The sequence below is a fragment of the Oncorhynchus tshawytscha genome, linkage group LG18 (assembly GCF_018296145.1).
Source record: "Oncorhynchus tshawytscha isolate Ot180627B linkage group LG18, Otsh_v2.0, whole genome shotgun sequence".
Lineage (NCBI taxonomy): Eukaryota > Metazoa > Chordata > Actinopteri > Salmoniformes > Salmonidae > Oncorhynchus > Oncorhynchus tshawytscha.
The window spans coordinates 6,651,110-6,668,384 of NC_056446.1; the positions used below are offsets into that span (position 1 = coordinate 6,651,110).

A 17,275-nucleotide genomic window follows, 5' to 3' on the forward strand; every position below is an offset into this window, starting at 1 on the left:
ATATTTTTCGATTAACCATGGCTTATTTATTTCAACAAAAAAATGCCACTGTAGAGATCAACAGTAGCCTGTTGTGGTCATATTGTGAAATGCTCTTTAAGTGATTCACACGTTCTTTCTGTATTGTATAGGCAAACAACACAAACACACACACGCACACACAAACATACACTACCAGCCAGCTAAAGCAAAGCAGTTCCATTGATTCCATCAAAGTCAGCGTAATTAATTAAAATGGGAAAACAATCCAATCACATTACTCAATCACTCAATAACTCCCGGTCACTTCTATCCAAACAACGGGTTGCTGTGCTCTCTACCCTCTATTCACAGTGAGGATGGAGAAAGTGCAGCGGGGGAGAGAGAAAGGATGAGCTGAACTGCTGACACTACCTCTCCCCTGGGTGTTGTAGCCTACTGTTCTCTGTTTCTACTGAGAAATAGCCAGAGAGCATTCACCTCCCGTTGTCATATTAACCCTCTATGGCCCTGAGGCCAGGCAGATATAGGCTAGTGCCAAGGCTCTCACATTTTTTAGTTACCCCTACCCAATGTACAACCATTTGTTTTTTCATATTCTTAATATCTCCCATGTATGAAATTAATGGTTGTGTAAATAGATATTGTGACATAACTGGCTGGAGGGTGGATGGGCCACATAAGCTCATGTAACCCAATATTGCAAGCTCTGATATTGCAACAATTTAGAAAAAAAAGTAGTCAGTTGTCTGTCCAACATCCACAAACAAACAGCATTAGGATATCTTAATACATCTTAGAAACATGGACCTGTAAGCGCAATATGCAGAAATGTAAACTATGAATATTTATGATGAATGTAAGCTTTACCTTTTCGTAGCTGTCAAAAAAGTCGAATTTGCTCTCATTCAGTGCTGTATCATCCGGCCTGACAAAAATACATACAGTTGCACATGTTTTTTGATGTTGTGGCTAGTGTAATCTGCTCTAAGGAAAACAAGTGGGCTCAGACAATTAGATTTTTGGGGGTCCAAGGTGGGTCCAATAAATTAGATTTACAACAAAACAGTCCCTATGGGCATGATTACCAAATTCAGATTTACATGTGATTTAACCTCCATCAAATGGTGTTATGGCAGCCATAATACCATTTGATGGAGGTTAAATCACATGTAAATCTGAATTTGGTAATCATGCCCATAGGGACTGTTTTGTTGTAAATCTAATTTATTCTGAATCCAATATGGCCAACATGATTACACTCAAACACCTTTGCCTGCATATACACTCAGTGGCCAGTTTATTAGGTGCACCATCCCGTTCACAAAAATGATTTGCGCTTCCAGACAGCGGGTCATGTGGTCGTGGTTTGCTATATAAGGCAGACAGGCATCGAGGCATTCAGTTACTGTTCGATTGAACATTAGAATGAGCAATACTAGTCACCTAAGCAACTTTGAGCGTGGTATGATAATCTGTGCCAGGCGCGTAACAGTTCCAGTATCTCAGAAACGTCTGGCCTCCTGGGCTTTTCACGCAACACTGTGTCTAGGGTTTACCAAGAATGGTGCGACAAACAAAAAACCTCCAGTCTGCGGTAGTCCTGTGGGCAAAAACAGCTTGTTGATGAGAGGTCGAAGGAGACAAACCTGCAAATAACGGCGCAGTACAACAGTGGTGTGCAGAACAGCATTTCAGAACGCACAAATCAACGGTCCTGCTATTGCAGCAGACGACCACAATGGGTTCCACTCCAATCTACTAAAAACAAGAAGAAGCGGCTCCAGTGGGCACGTGATCACCAACACTGGACAATTGATGAGTGGAAACACATCGTCTGGTCCGACAAAAACCCAATTCTCGGTGCTTCATGCTGATGGCAGAGTCAGGATAGGTCGTAAATAGCATTAGTCCATATACCCATCCTTCCTGGTGTAAATGGTACAGGCTGGTGGCGGTGGTATAATGGTGTAGAGAACGTTTTTTTGACAGACGTTAGGGTCCCTTGACACCAATTGAACAATGTTTCCATGCCACAAAGAATTCAAGCTGTTCTGGATACCAAGGGGGGTCCGACCCAGTACTAGATAGGTGTACCTTTTTACACAACCGTACGTTGCCCTTGTTTATTTTGTATTGAATGTGTTATTCGGTCTTTATAAGGGACTCAAAAGGCTCTTGGTATATCTAAGATAGGGTTTCTGTTAGAAAAATGAGGCGACGGACATTTGACCAGTGTATTTTAATTTACCGGACATTTAAGAAATCTACCGGACCCATATGCATTGGTTGCGTAACCAGATTATGGCGTCCACCCACGGTTCTCAGAATGAAAGAAATCACATTTTGTTTATGGTAATTAATCTTAACAGAACATGCAACTCGTATGCAAAGGAGTGCGACATTCTTACCGAATTTCCGATGAGCAATTTGAAGATGTTAGAATACATAGGCTGCGTGTCCTATGGGAAGGCTATGGGAAGCTTTCTCTAGAGTAAATTGAATTAAATTGCCAAAATTGGCTGTTCATCCGTCGCTCATTCATATATTTGTATGTACATATTCGTATTCATTCCTTTACACTTGTGTGTATAAGGTAGTTGTTGTGAAATTGTTAGGTTAGATCACTTGTTAGATATTACTGCACGGTCGGAACTAGAAGGACAAGCATTTCGCTACACTCGCATTAACATCTGCTAACCATGTGTATGTGACAAATAAAATTGAATTTTGATTTGATTTAATTAGCTTACTCCTATCTGTACAGAAATAAATACAATCACTCAAAATAGGCTACTACACCAGAAAGCATGATCTTTCTTTGTTTTGTTTTTGTGGTTTGTTTGAACTCTCATAGCCTACAGTCAGTCGAATGGGCCAGCAAATTGGGCAGAGCGAGCGACAAATACCAAATAGATTATTGTTGAGTTGCGACTGTCAGTGAAAAGCAAAGAGACCCAGCCAGCCATATAGCAGTATTTCTAAATACAAATTGCGGAAAAACTGTTTGGAAAACAAATGGCTATTGCTGTAAAGAGAAGACAATGAAAAGACTCCAAATGGTCTTTTAGTTCAACTTAATTGGGAGAAAAGTAGCCTAATATTGACCATATCCCCGGTGAGTGTACATATTCAGTCTTTATCAATGGGTCAAACAAAATGACGATGGACGTCATTGTGTTTGTGTCTCCCCTTCTCGTAGGCCTAATACACGGATCAGACAACGTCATTTTTTTCCTTCTGTTTGTCAGTGTCAGCAGAGTCGGCTACCCTGTAACTTTTGTTGTAAAAAAAAATTTAAATAGATTTTGCTAATGTCTCCAGTCATATACTGTAATGTAGTAGAACTGCATGAAATGTGTTTATAAAAGGCTAACATTTTCCTGTGCAAAGAAAGGAGGATCTGATGTAGCCAAAAGCCTACTCTAAGCCACTGCACACTGCATTGAACAGTCTTCTTTGCGAACAGTGATTGATTTATATAATTAGTTTAAATTATGACTATCCAATCTACTCATCACATTAGGAATTGTAGGCTATATTACATAAGTCTGTGAGGATGCCTGAAATTCTTTATTATAAAGGTGCACTTTTATGGTGACAATTAGCTTCCTCAAACTTGAAACTGCCACATGAACTATTCCTCAGCCAACAAGACGAGTAATGAACAGCAAAATCACTAGCCTATGTCATTCTACTATCCCCCATAGTGGAATAGTTTACCTATTCTATTGGTCAGCTTGGCCTTCAGTGCGAGAAAGAAATGGCCTATTCCAAACAGACTCTGGGACAGTTCTGGGGCGATAGATCCCAAATTCATACAACCAGTAGGCCTAGGCCAAGGCCAAGGCCAAGGCTACCCCCCCCCAGATCAGAACGTTTAGCATAAAAGGTTGAACAACTATAATTTCTTCACATTATAAGCGCAGCAATGCAGACAAGGCAGCAGGCTACGCATGAATGTTTGTTCCATAATGCAATTAGAGGGAAAACACCATTGTGAGCGGTTTCATGTGACAGAGATTAAAATAACCATTAGAAACTGCAACAAATATCATAGGTTGCTAATATGACTAGGATTGTGCCTTTGGTTACTGGACAATGAAAGAAAGTTGATTTGAAAACCAATAGAACATGAGAGAAATGCTAGTTTCAATGGCATATGGAAGTCTTTATAAAATATCTGCATGTACGTTGTTGGATTTTGGCAATGCTACTTTGAAGCAAGGGAAGACATGCCTCATAATATGTAGTAAAACATTCAGGTTTCAAACAATTAAGTATATGTTTTCAAAATGCATACTGCCTCCAGCTCATTGCAAAGTGACGTGTGAGATGCTGAAGCCTGGCTAGTTGCCTATGCACTTCAATGGCAAATGGGAAGTGCGCTTCAATTACCAGTTGAGAAAGAAAAATTGTAGGTTTTATAAACTATTGAAATAGTTTTTTATATGCCTTGTTTTAGTATGCTTTAGAATTGTTGATTGTGCACGTTTCACTCCAGCAGCAACAAACCACCATTTTGTAACGGTTCTCTTGTGGTGAAGGAGAGTCGGACCAAAATGCGGCGTGTAGATTGCAATCCATGTTTAATAAACAAACGTAAAAACACAAATCAATACAAACACTACAAAACGTAACGAAAACCGAAACAGTCCTATCTGGTGCAAACACAGAGACAGGAACAATCACCCACAAACACACAGTGAAACCCAGGCTACCTAAATATGGTTCCCAATCAGAGACAATGACTAACACCTGCCTCTGATTGAGAACCATATCAGGCCAGACATAGAAATAGACAAACTAGACATGAAACATAGAATGCCCACCCAGCTCACGTCCTGACCAACACTAAAACAAGGAAAACACATACGAATGATGGTCAGAACGTGACACATTTGAGCTATATCAGAAGCTCTAGGCTAAATATATTTTATTGATGTATTATATTAAGTTCAAATAAGTGTTTATTGTTCAATCAGTATTGTTGGTAATTGTCATTATTACAAATAAATATATAAAAATCGTCTGATTAATCGGTATGTGTTTTTTTTTGGTCCTCCAATAATCGGTATCGATATCGCCGTTGGAAAATCATAATCGGTCAACCTCTAGTACAAACTCATCTATTAATCTACTACTGTATGCATCTGTCTGTATGTGTCTGTTACTGTGTGCATCTGCTATTGTGTGAGCCCAAAGCTGCCCCTTCCAATAATAAGCGTCCCACATGGCTGGGCCCTCTCCCTAGACAGTAGGGGGATGGGGTGGAGAGGGGGTAGGGGGTAGGTGTAAAGTACTGTAGAAAGAGTTACAGGTAAGCACTTTATATGTACGACGAGGGTATGTGTGAAAGAATAATGGTTTTATTCAATAAAATCAGATTCTATTACACGTTACAATCAGAATGCTTCTGTAATGTGCAGCCCAGGACTTTCTCTCTTCATTGACATAGGCCTAGCCTAGTTATTTATTCCTAGGACTAAGCAACCCTTAAACAGGTCCTGGGTTAAATGGCAGCTGTTACTGTTGTCTTTTTTAGTTTTTTTTTAACCTTTATTTAACTAGGCAAGTCAGTTAAGAACAAATTCTTATTTTCAATGACGGCCTAGGAACAGTGGGTTAACTGCCTTGTTCAGGGGCAGATCGACAGATTTTTACCTTGTCAGCTCGCGGATTCGATCTTGCAACATTTGATCTTGCAATCTTGCAACCTTGTCATGTAATGGCATGGTTAATCTGCTAAAGAAAGAGAATATTGTCTATTAGGCTGGTCTGCTTTCATAATCCAGCCCCTCTCTTGCTAGGTTTCTCTGTCTGTTTGCCTTTGCCTCTCGGTCTGTCTCTCTGTCAGTCTGCTCCTCTGTCTCTGAGGTTGCCTCATGCGTTGGTAATTGCATGAACAACCACAAGAGGGCCTACTTGAATCATATTTAGGCTACACTGTGCTATTATGCAGAGTAAACTATTATAAACGAGCTCGGCCTGTAAAATAATAAATAGTATGGTACCAAAGAAAGATTCTACGTCAATTCAGAGCACAATTCCGACCATTTTTTTTTACAACCAGATGATTGTAATTTTATTGACTTAATAGTCCTACAAAAATTGTACCATACCATTTAAATGATTATCACATTATAGGCTTCTATTTTCTTTATTTTCTTGACAACATGATTTGTGCTTGCTTATTATCCACAACCTTCAGAAAACTATTTTGACGGGCAGAGGGACACAGAAATGTGGCACTGACATGCTGAATGGCAGAGTTTCTATTGACGCTGAGCCAGAGTGAGCTCATGCCAATACCCGCCCTCTAATGCCCGATGAATTAAGGAGTCATTGTCAAGGCCAGTTCCTCTCTATCCACTTCTCCATTCACTATCCCTCATTCACAACAAATGTGTGTTTGTTGGTCTGTCGCAGTAAAGTGCAACTCTGGCTCCCCATCCTGTCCCATTAGCAAGCCCTAGATATGCTGAGACTTTGTAAAACTGTTCTCTGCTGGTCATGTTCATTTTATGAAAATAATGTCTCACATGTCTTATTCAAGACAGGAAGGCTGACTGTTTTCTATCACACATTGTAGAATACATAAAACAGAGAGGTCATGTCTTCATTTCAAAACAAGAAATTAGCCTCCGAATTCAAAACATTTCTCAGTCTCCCTGCACAAGAAGGAACTAAAAAGACACAGCAAAGGTTGAATACTTAAACTGTCTATATAAAAATCTGAGCCATACAATAGTGTCACAACAATGTCTTTACAAAGACCCTTCAAAGCTAAAAGGACCTCCCCAAAGGATTTATGCATGTCTGCCTACACATGAAAACTTGTTTTCAAAGCAGAACATGGAATCAATAGAGGCGTCTGAAAACACCACTTAAAGGCCAACTCTGTGATATTTACCAGAGGTGTGGACTCGAGTCTTGAGCTAGCACAGTGAGAAGGTTTTGTGGTGTTGCGAGTTTGAAACTGAATCGGGAAAATATTGTATTATTTTGGCTATATGTCTAAAGATAGCTGTATATGTCTAAAGACATCGCACTAACTTAAGTACTTATGGGATAAATATGTAACATATTCTGGTAAATTAATCTTTATATTTGTGAGGAAGAAAAAGTCTACAGACAGTTCATGCTTTCCATCTGACCAGCAGGCCGTAAGATTGCTCTGGACTCCAGAGAAGGTGTCAATGGGACATGATATCCGTAGTCGATATTGACTGCTAACATGAATGACTTTCAGCTGAAAATGCTGATGTAAAACAGTTTATTTCTGTATCTTGCATTTTGAAAATGCATCACCATTTATGTCTGTAATGACAGGCCATATTTGCGCAGCGATGGTAGGTGCATGTTCACCCTGTGCGCGTGTGCGTGTGCATGTGCGCTGGCATCGCAAGCTCCTTTTTGGGGGCCGCAGGTAAAAAATATATATAAAACCACTGTGCTAGAGAACAGATTGCTGATTTGATGTACAGCTATCGGATCGGGTGCAGTGCAAATGTCAAATTGTAGGGGAGATGCCATAAATGAATATGCAGCTCCAAAACATTTAGGTGATCAAGAATATTAACCGTTTACTTTGCAAGTTCAACAGCAATGGGGCATCAAGCAACAATTACTAGCATAGGCGTACTGTTTTTCTTATGAAGCTTTTGCATTTGGAATTTGTTGTTAAAATAAATTACATAATCAAAATGAGTTGTAGACAAAATAATGCAAAAAATGTTTGGGGTAGCCTCAATAAATAGACAAAGCTTTCTAGATTTGAACAAGACATTGCCTGTATAGATTTTCTTTTATACTTGACTTGAGACATGCTCTTAGAATACACGACTTGGACTTGACTCGGGACTTTCTACCCAACTTGAGACTTGGACCTTGTGACTTGAGACTTGCTTGTGACTCGAATAATAGTGACTTGGTCCCACCTCTGATATTGACAGCTGTTCTTGATCATATTGGCCTAGCCTATCCATTGATTATTGAAGAATATCCCTAAATGCTTCATGAGTTTAGTTCAACGGTCGAGCCTAACTCCATCATAATCAAATGGTTGTTGTTTTTGTTTATGAAAAATGTCTTTGTAAACAAACACTTGGCTTTTAAAAAAAATGGTTAAAACTATCATGGTGGTCGCCTCAAGGACTGTCCATCAATCCCCATCCCTCAGCTTTATTGCAAGCTTGCCATTTTGTTGTTGTTCAAATTACAGAGTGGGGCCTTAAAGTAATGTTGGAGAAAAGGGGTTTAGCAGACATCAGCCAGGTCTTTCCTGTACATGTGGTACTCTCTGGCCTTGTCACTTCAGCATTCCTGAGGCCTCTGGGATTTATAGCCATTTAAAGGGCAAAGTCAGTAGGTTAGAGTGCCTTCAGAAAGTATTCAGACCCCTTGACATTTTCCACATTTTGTAACGTTACAGCCTTATTCTATAATGGATTCAATTAAATACAATCCTAATCAATCTACACACAATGCCTACTAATGACAAAGGAAAAACATGTTTTTAGACATTTTTGCACATTTATAAAAAATACAAATAAAAAACATAAATTCCTTACTTACTTAAGTATTCAGACCATTTGCTATGAGACTCGAATTGAACTCAAGTGCATCCTGTTTCCATTAATCATCCTTGAGATGTTTTTACAACTTGATTGGAATTCACCTGTGGTAAATTCTATTATTTGGACATGATTTGGGAAGGCACACCTGCCTATATAAGGTCACACAGTTGACAGTGCATGTCAGAGCAAAAAACCAAGCCATGAGGTCGAAGGAATTGTCTGTAGAGCTCCGAGACAGGATTGTGTCGAAGAACAATGGTGCAGGGTGCCAAAAAATGTCTGCAGAATTGAAGGTCCCCAAGAACACAGTTGCCTCCATCATTCTTAAATGGAAGAAGTTTGGAACCAGCAAGACTCTTCCTAGAGCTGGCCCCCCAGGCCAAACTGAGCAATCTGGGGAGAAGGCCCTTGGTTAGGGAGGTGACCAAGAACCCGGTGGTCACTGACTGAGCTCCAGAGTTCCTCTGTGGAGTTTGGAGAACCTTCCAGAAGGACAACCATCTCTGCAGCACTCCACCAATCCGGCCTGTATGGTATTGGCCAGATGGAAGCCACTCCTCAGTAGAAGGCACATGACAGCCAGCTTGGAGTTTGCCAAAATGCACCTAAAGGACTCAGACCATGAGAAACAAGATTCTCTGGTCTGATGAAACCAATATTGAACTCTTTGGCCTGAATGCCAAGTGTCACGTCTGGAGAAAACCTGGCACCCTCCCTATGGTGAAGCATGGTGGTGGCAGCATCATGCTTTGGAGATGTTTTTTAGCGGCAGGGACTGGAAGACTAGTCAGTATCGGGGGAAAGATGAACGGAGCAAAGTACAGAGAGATCCTTGATGAAAACTTGCTCCAGAGCGCTCAGGATTTAATTTTTTTTATTTTACCTTTATTTAACTAGGCAAGTCAGTTAAGAACAAATTCTTAGTTTCAATGACGGCCTAGAAACGGCGGGTTAACTGCCTTGTTCAGGGGCAGAACGACAGATTTGTACCTTGTCAGCTGGGGAAATCGAACTTACTACCTTTCGTTACTAGCCCAATGCTCTAACCACTAGGCTACCCTGCCACCAGATCTCAGACTGGGGTGAAGGTTCACCTTCCAACAGGACAAAGCCCCTAAGCACACAGCCAAGAAAACACAGAAGTGGCTTCGGGACAAGTCTCTGAAAGTTCTTGAGTGGCCCAGCCAGAGCCCGGACTTGAACGTGATCGAACATCTCTGGGGAGACCTGAAAATACCTGTGCAGCAACACTCCCCATCCAACCTGACAGAGCTTGAGAGGATCTGCAGAGAAGAATGGGAGAAACTCCCCAAATACAGGTCTGCCAAGCTTTTAGCGGCATTTCAAAGGAGACTCGAGGTTCTAATCGCAGCCAAAGGTGCTTCAACAGAGTAAATGGTCTGAATACTTATGTAAATGTGATTTCATTTTATTTGTAATACATTTTGGGGGGGAAAAAAATATTTGTCATTATGGGGTATTGTGTGTAGATTGATGAGGGGGAAAAACTATTTAATCCATTTTAGAATAAGGCTTTAACGTAACAAAATGTGGAAAAGGGGGTCGGAATACTTTTTGTCAACCTTTGCACACCTGGATTGTACACTATTTGCACATTATTCTTTTAAAATTCATCAAGCACTGTCAAATTGGTTGTTGGTCATTGCTAGACAGCCATTTTCAAGTCTTGCCATAGATTTTAAAGCAGAGTTAAAGATGCACTATGCAGAAATCGCTCTGCCATTTCCTGGTTGCTAAAATTGTAATAGTTTGCTTAATTTCAGTTTATGTGACAAAACAAGTATAGTTTAGAGAATCATTGCAGGGCTCGACATTAACGCTGGAAAGAGGAGTTTCCATGTACTCGACCTGTCGACACAGAGGGAGATATCATGTACTGCTCAACATGTCAGATTTCCCCAATATATCAGACATGTAAGTTAATCAAAATAGTTTAAACTGTTCTAGCGAATGTTGATTATAGCAACCCGGTACCGACTGACAGGTTCACAGGCCAAGTTAGCTAACGTTAGAGTCAATTAACCCCCAACAGGTTACATTGATATGCTGGCTATTCAGGGACAGTTTGGGATTTTGGCAATGAAGCACTTTATCTACTTCCTCACAGTCAGATGGACTTGTGGATAACATTTGTATGTCTGCATGCAGTTTGAAGGTAGCACAATTACTCACTAGCGTTATTGCACTAACGCTAGTCACCATTAGCTAGAAAAAATACATCTAACCAGAGATAGTTTTGGGGAGATGGGGAACTTCTATGGAATCGTATTAATGCCCAATATGCACATTGCCAATGCGTCGTCAATGGTGCATTCTAGGCGATTCTGGGACAAGGAGAGCTCTCCTTCAAGGAGTGAATGGGAGTCAATTGGGCGCTAGCACAGAAACCCAACATTAGCATGACAATTAGCTCAGCAACCGCATAACGCAGCATGACAACGATTGGTCGACAGTCTGCTGGTTGGGGCATTATACATTTCTCCATTCATTGCCCAATGGAATTCCAATCTCTGGTCTAACATCTAGACTAGAGTAACCAAATGTGATAAATAGTGGATGGCCTAAATATTTGTTTTTGCAGCCCTGTAGTAGAGGTCTACCGATTAATCGGAATGGCCGATTAATTAGGGACGATTTCAAGTTTTCATAACCATAGGAAATCGGTATTTTTGGACACTGATTTGGCCGATTTGTATTTTTATTTTTTTACACCTTTATTTAATCTTTATTTAACTAGGCAAGTCAGTTAAGAACACATTCTTATTTTCAATGACTGCCTAGGAAGGTGGGTTAACTGCCTCGTTCCGGTGCAGAATGACAGATTTTCACCTTGTCAATCTTGCAACCTTACAGTTAACTAGTCCAATGCTCTAACCACCTGATTACATTGCACTCCACGAGGAGACTGCCTGTTACGTGAATGCAGTAAGCCAAGGTAAGTTGCTAGCTAGCATTAAACTTATCTTATAAACAACAATCAATCAATCATAATCACTAGTTAACTACACATGGTTGATGATAATACTAGTTTATCTAGCGTGTCCTGCGTTGCATATAATCGATGCGGTGCGTATCGTTGCTCCAATGTGTACCTAACCATAAACATCAATGCCTTTCTTAAAATCAATACACAGAAGTATATATTTTTAAACCTGCATATTTAGCTAAAAGAAATCCAGGGTAGCAGGCAATATTAACTAGGTGAAATTGTGTCACTTCTCTTGCGTTCATTGCACGCAGAGTCAGTGTATATGCAACAGTTTGGGCTGCCAATTATGACATAAGGTTGTGCAATGTAACAGGAATATTTAGACTAATGGATGCCACCTGTTAGATAAAATACGGAACAGAATAAACGTCTTGTTTTCGAGATGATAGGTCATTAATATGGTCGAATCCGGAAACTAAGGCTCGTATTTCTGTGTGTTATTATGTTATAACTAAGTCTATGATTTTATAGAGCAGTCTGACTGAGCGATGGTAGGCAGCAGCAGGCTCGTAAGCATTCAATCAAACAGCACTTTTGTGCGTTTTGCCAGCAGCTCTTCGTTGTGCGTCAAACATTGCGCTGTTTATGACTTCAAGCCTTTCAACTCCCAAGATCAGGCTTATGTAACCGATGTGAAATGGCTAGCTAGTTAGCGGGGTGCACCCTAATAGCGTTTCAAACGTCACTCGCTCTGAGACTTGGAGTAGTTGTTCCCCTTGCTCTGCATGGCTAACACTGCTTCCAGGGTGGCTGTTGTCGTTCTGTTCCTGGTTCGAGCCCAGGTAGGGGCGAGGAGAGGGACGGAAGCTATACTGTTACACTGGCAATACTAAAGTGCCTATAAGAACATCCAATAGTCAAAGGTATATGAAATACAAATGGTATAGAGAGAAATAGTCCTATAATAACTACAACCTAAAACTTCTTACCTGGGAATATTGAAGAGTCATGTTAAAAGGAACCACCAGCTTTCATATGTTCTCATGTTCTGAGCAAGGAACTTAAACGTTAGCTTTCTTACATGGCACATATTGCACTTTTACTTTCTTCTCCAACACTTTGTTTTTATATTATTTAAACCAAATTGAACATGTTTCATTATTTATTTGAGGCTAAATTGAGTTTATTGATGTATTATATGAAGTTAAAATAAGTGTTCATTCAGTATTGTTGTAATTGTCATTATTACAAATTTTAAAAAATTAAATTGTCCGATTAATCGGGTTCGGCTTTTTTTGGTCCTCCAATAATCGGCATCGGCGTTGAAAAAGCATAATCGGTCGACCTCTACTCTGTAGCATTGCATGAGTTTAGCGCCATCTAGGGTAAACTTGGGCATGAAATTTAAATGGGGTCCCCTGAGAAAAACTGTAAATGTATCAAACAAATTAAGCGTCAATTAAGAAATGTTTACACTATGAGAACTTGCTATCATGTTATTACTTTGTGTTGGGACAGCCTGCAGGACATAGAATCGAAGAATATGAACACACAGCCAGTGTTAAGGGAATATAATTTCTCTAAGTGGGGTCCCCTGCCTTTTCTACTGTCAATTTGGGGTGTTGCAAAAAACATTTAGGGACATTTTAATCCCTGTGCTTTAGAGATGTATCTCTTTATCTATGTATGTCGCTATGGTAACCAGCAGCTTTAATTTGCCTGGCATAGGTTGGCATAGGTTAGTATTCTATTCAGTACTATACAGTAATTAATCAATTCTGCCACACAAGGGAAAATGGAACGGACATATTAGTCATTTAGCAGACGCTCTTATCCAGAGCGACTTACTGTAGCGAGTGCATACATGTTTCGTACATCAATGAATTCACTGATGTCACTGATGTACTGTATTCAGATTCAGTTAGTTATAGTTTCCATATTGTTGGAGAGTCTGGGGTTGTCCACTTATTATCATTTCGCATCTGTCAAAAGTTTTTTTTTTGCTACTACAGAATCTTCAGTTACTGACAAATATTTGTACCTATTGGACAAGTAAAATATCAGCCCCATTTGCCAAGCCCTGCATCTAAACCGTTGTGAAATATATTTTCCATAACCAAAAATATTGCATTTTCAGTTGTTTGAAGCTGGTATACAAAACTGAAAGTAAAAGACAGAGAAACTAAACTTAAGAACAGGAAGCACAGAAATAACGCACATTGAACAGATCTAGCGCTTCTTAGACTTGCATTCAATGAGAATGTCAGATCTATAACTCACATTTCTATGTGAATTTGGTCGGGTTGCCCAAAAAGTTACATATTGCAGCTTTAAGTCAAAACTGTAACTATGCCACCATTCACTGTCGTCTTGGTAAACAACTCCAGCTTATATTAGGCCTTGTGTTTTAGGTAATTTGGCTCCTAGTTTCTGTTGAAAAGAAAACTGACCAGGTTTCCTATAGATTTTTACCTGTGCTTAGCTCTATTCTGTTTATTTTCATAATTAAAAACTCCATAGTCCTTGCCAATGACAAGCATAACCATAACATGGTTGAAAATGAATGAAAAGTGGTACTCAGTGATGTGTTGTGTTGGATTTGCTCCAAACATAACACTTTGTATTCAAGACATGAAGTTAATTTATTTGACACATTTTTTGCAGTTTTACTTTAGTGACTTAATACAAAAACGATACATGTTTTGGATTGTTTTTATTTGTACAGGCTTCCTTCTTTTCACGGTGTAATTAGGTTAGTATTGTGGAGTAATTACAATGTTGTTGATCCATCCTCAGTTTTCTACTAAAACAGCCATTAAACTATGTTTTAAAGTCAGCATTGGCGTATGTCGTTCGTCACTAATTCACAGGAGATGCATTTGAACATTAAAAAAAATGTTTAAATAAAAATGTGTTTTTTGGGGGCAGAAATGCCTTCTAGAACATGTGAAATTGAATGTGCCTTAATAACAAACGTGTATGCCATCTGTAAATACACTTTTTCCCCCCAATTGCGAGCCTAGTTGGTTTAATCACGGAAAAAGGCAGGAACCTTTCCGCTAGCCATGATTGGTTGAGATAATGAGAGGGCTAGACATCCGGAGAGATGAGTTCGGATTGGTCTGCCATGTAGCATCCTTCTGTCTATAACATGAGCTGGTCAGTATGTGTAGGTAACCCTTTCTAATGAGCCTTTCTTGAAAGTTATCACGTAGTAGAACTGCAAAAGTGTTGCTCTCTACGTTCTGGAAGACTGCGATTTGAAATCAGTGGTATGCCCGGTGGAAGCATAGTATCAAAGCTAAGAAGATGGAGAAAAATTCTGCCGTTTGATTGCAAATATGCAGAGGGAGTCGAAAAGAGAACACACAGAAGGCTGTTGTACAAAACGCCCGTCTCCAGATTACATATTCAAACTAAGAGCAAACATGGCATCTGTGATGGAGAGGGAGAAGCGTTCATCCATGTAAACGGGTAAGAGAGTCTAGCTAGCTAACGTAAACTCACCCTATTCCTTATAAATGTGTGCAACCGCAACATTCAAACGAGGCTACAAAGAAAACGAATGGGACTGTAGCGACTGTGTTGACGTCAAAATAAGGGGGGTGAACTAGGTTTCTATTCAAGCCTTGATCGATATGGTAATGGCTCGAGAGTATTGGAGAAAAGTTGAAAAAAACTGACCCTCCGTTACATCTTGAACTTGTCATGTCATAACGTACAGCACACATAAAGCAACTATTTCTGTCTTACAATCTCTCTCCACCAGGTGTAGCACTTCTATCATCCTTTAAAAACAAGAAATGGACAGTTACGGGGGTAAGGGGGGGATACCTAGTCATTTTTTTCATCATCATTGCATGCGATCATCATTCTCAAAGCCGCTGTTTACTTCTAAGATCACTTTAGCACCACCCTAAAAACCTGATTCAAATTCGACACAAACCTTCAAATAGGTATGTAATGACATATTATATAAACTCTTTATAGTGTTTTATTTACATTTTAGAGGCGATAAGGTGATAAGTTGGACAGATCGAGTGAAAAAAAGCAATTTTCCCACACAACATCTCTCCTTCTCACTATCACGCATTAGTTTCGCTTCCCCACCCGCCATTTTTAAAAAGACCTGACGGGGCTCATTGTCTGCTTGAATTATGCAGAAACGGGCAGCATTTAGGACATGTAATTGATTATGTTGGAAAGGGGAGAAATTGTGCTTTACAATGGTATTGATATTACAGTTGATCTGGAAGTATTATGTTTTTGGGGCGCTAAAATAAGGGCAATTGTACGTACCAAGGCGATGTACGAGTTTACGTTACATTTTTTAGATATTATACATTTCTTATTCTATCAAAGTCGTTTTCATTGCAAGTTAAAATGTACTGTTAGCTAGATAGCTTACGTTACGTGTATTATCTGTGTGGTAATAGTATTCGTATCGCATAGCAATTTGCATTGCTAGTTATACCCTAATGTTAGCTAGGTAGCCAACATTTAACCTGGTTGGTTAGCTACCTGCAAATTCATGCATGGTAGTAACATGAGTTGGAATTATAGTTAATTGTTTAGCTAGCTAGCTAACCATTGCAATGTACTGTTTACACCTTCTGTATCCTGTGCATGTGACAAATAAACTTTGATTTTATCTGATATAGTCTGTGAAGAAAAACATGACCTGCACCAAAGTCAGATTAGGATATAACGGTAGACCAACAAGACAGTGTCCCAAGTTCTAAAATTCTCTGGTAGAATGCCCTGCTTTTATTTCGACACACTCACATCCAACTGTAAGCTATTTTCTGTAATTGGCTCGCCATTAATTTGTAAATAATGATGTTTTTTTCTGTTTATTTTCCTGTAATAATTAATACAAATGAGCTAATGTGAAGACGTTGTCAGGTATATGATATGATCATTAACATTAGCTAGCTATCTAACAAGCTAGAACCTAACCAGGTTTGCTTGGTTTGGTAGATTGACATATACTAAATAAATGTTTAAACAGGTGGATTTATTGGTGTTAAAATACACCAGTTATGCTATTTTGGACCACCAGGCTGATGATGTGCATGATATCAGCAGCCTGGTGGTCCAAAATAGCCTGTAGTTTTTGTGTTTATACTCTTTCATAACGACAACGACAAGTTGGATGTCAGACGACGGTAGAAGGTTCATGATGTCACTGCGACAGCTGTCGATTGACATAGTATAAACCAGCCTTTAGTCTTGAAATCTTTGGTTTAGTACATAGCCTAACATGAACATTTTCTCAAAAGTGGGGTTACAAGTTCATCAACTTTCAAAGCAGAATAACTTTCCCATTGTTCCTGAACTGTAGTGTATGATATACCATGTTCTTGTCTCTACTTTAACCCAATGTAAAAAAACACCATTTCAAATTTTGCTACATAAGACTGAAAACCGGTGGGTCACAGGTAGGCTGCCTACTATAGACCTACTTCCTGTATCTCTCTTCCAAGAGAAAATGGACCTAGGGGTATTCATTATGTCTTCTACAATTAGCCTCATCTAAGACTTGCCAATGGGATCTTTCATGCTCTTAATGGTATCCTCATTTAGCCCAATGACTGTGACATCTTTCTGCACCACAATGGCTGGATGCACACTCAGGCAAACTCTTATGTAACCTAATCTATATATCTATAGGCTACTGTAGTCATCCCCACATAGTCTTTTCAGTGAAATCGGTGCAAACGCACGTCTCGAGATCGGTGCTCATGCACTGGGAGGGAGCAAGCGG

At 39.6% G+C, this 17,275-nt stretch overlaps 1 protein-coding gene across 2 annotated transcripts in view; it reads right to left on the reverse strand.

Annotated features, from left to right (window-relative positions):
- Nucleotides 1-17,275, reverse strand: part of ttll7 (tubulin tyrosine ligase-like family, member 7) — a 174,928-nt gene that overhangs the window by 152,519 nt on the left and 5,134 nt on the right. The window lies entirely within an intron of this gene.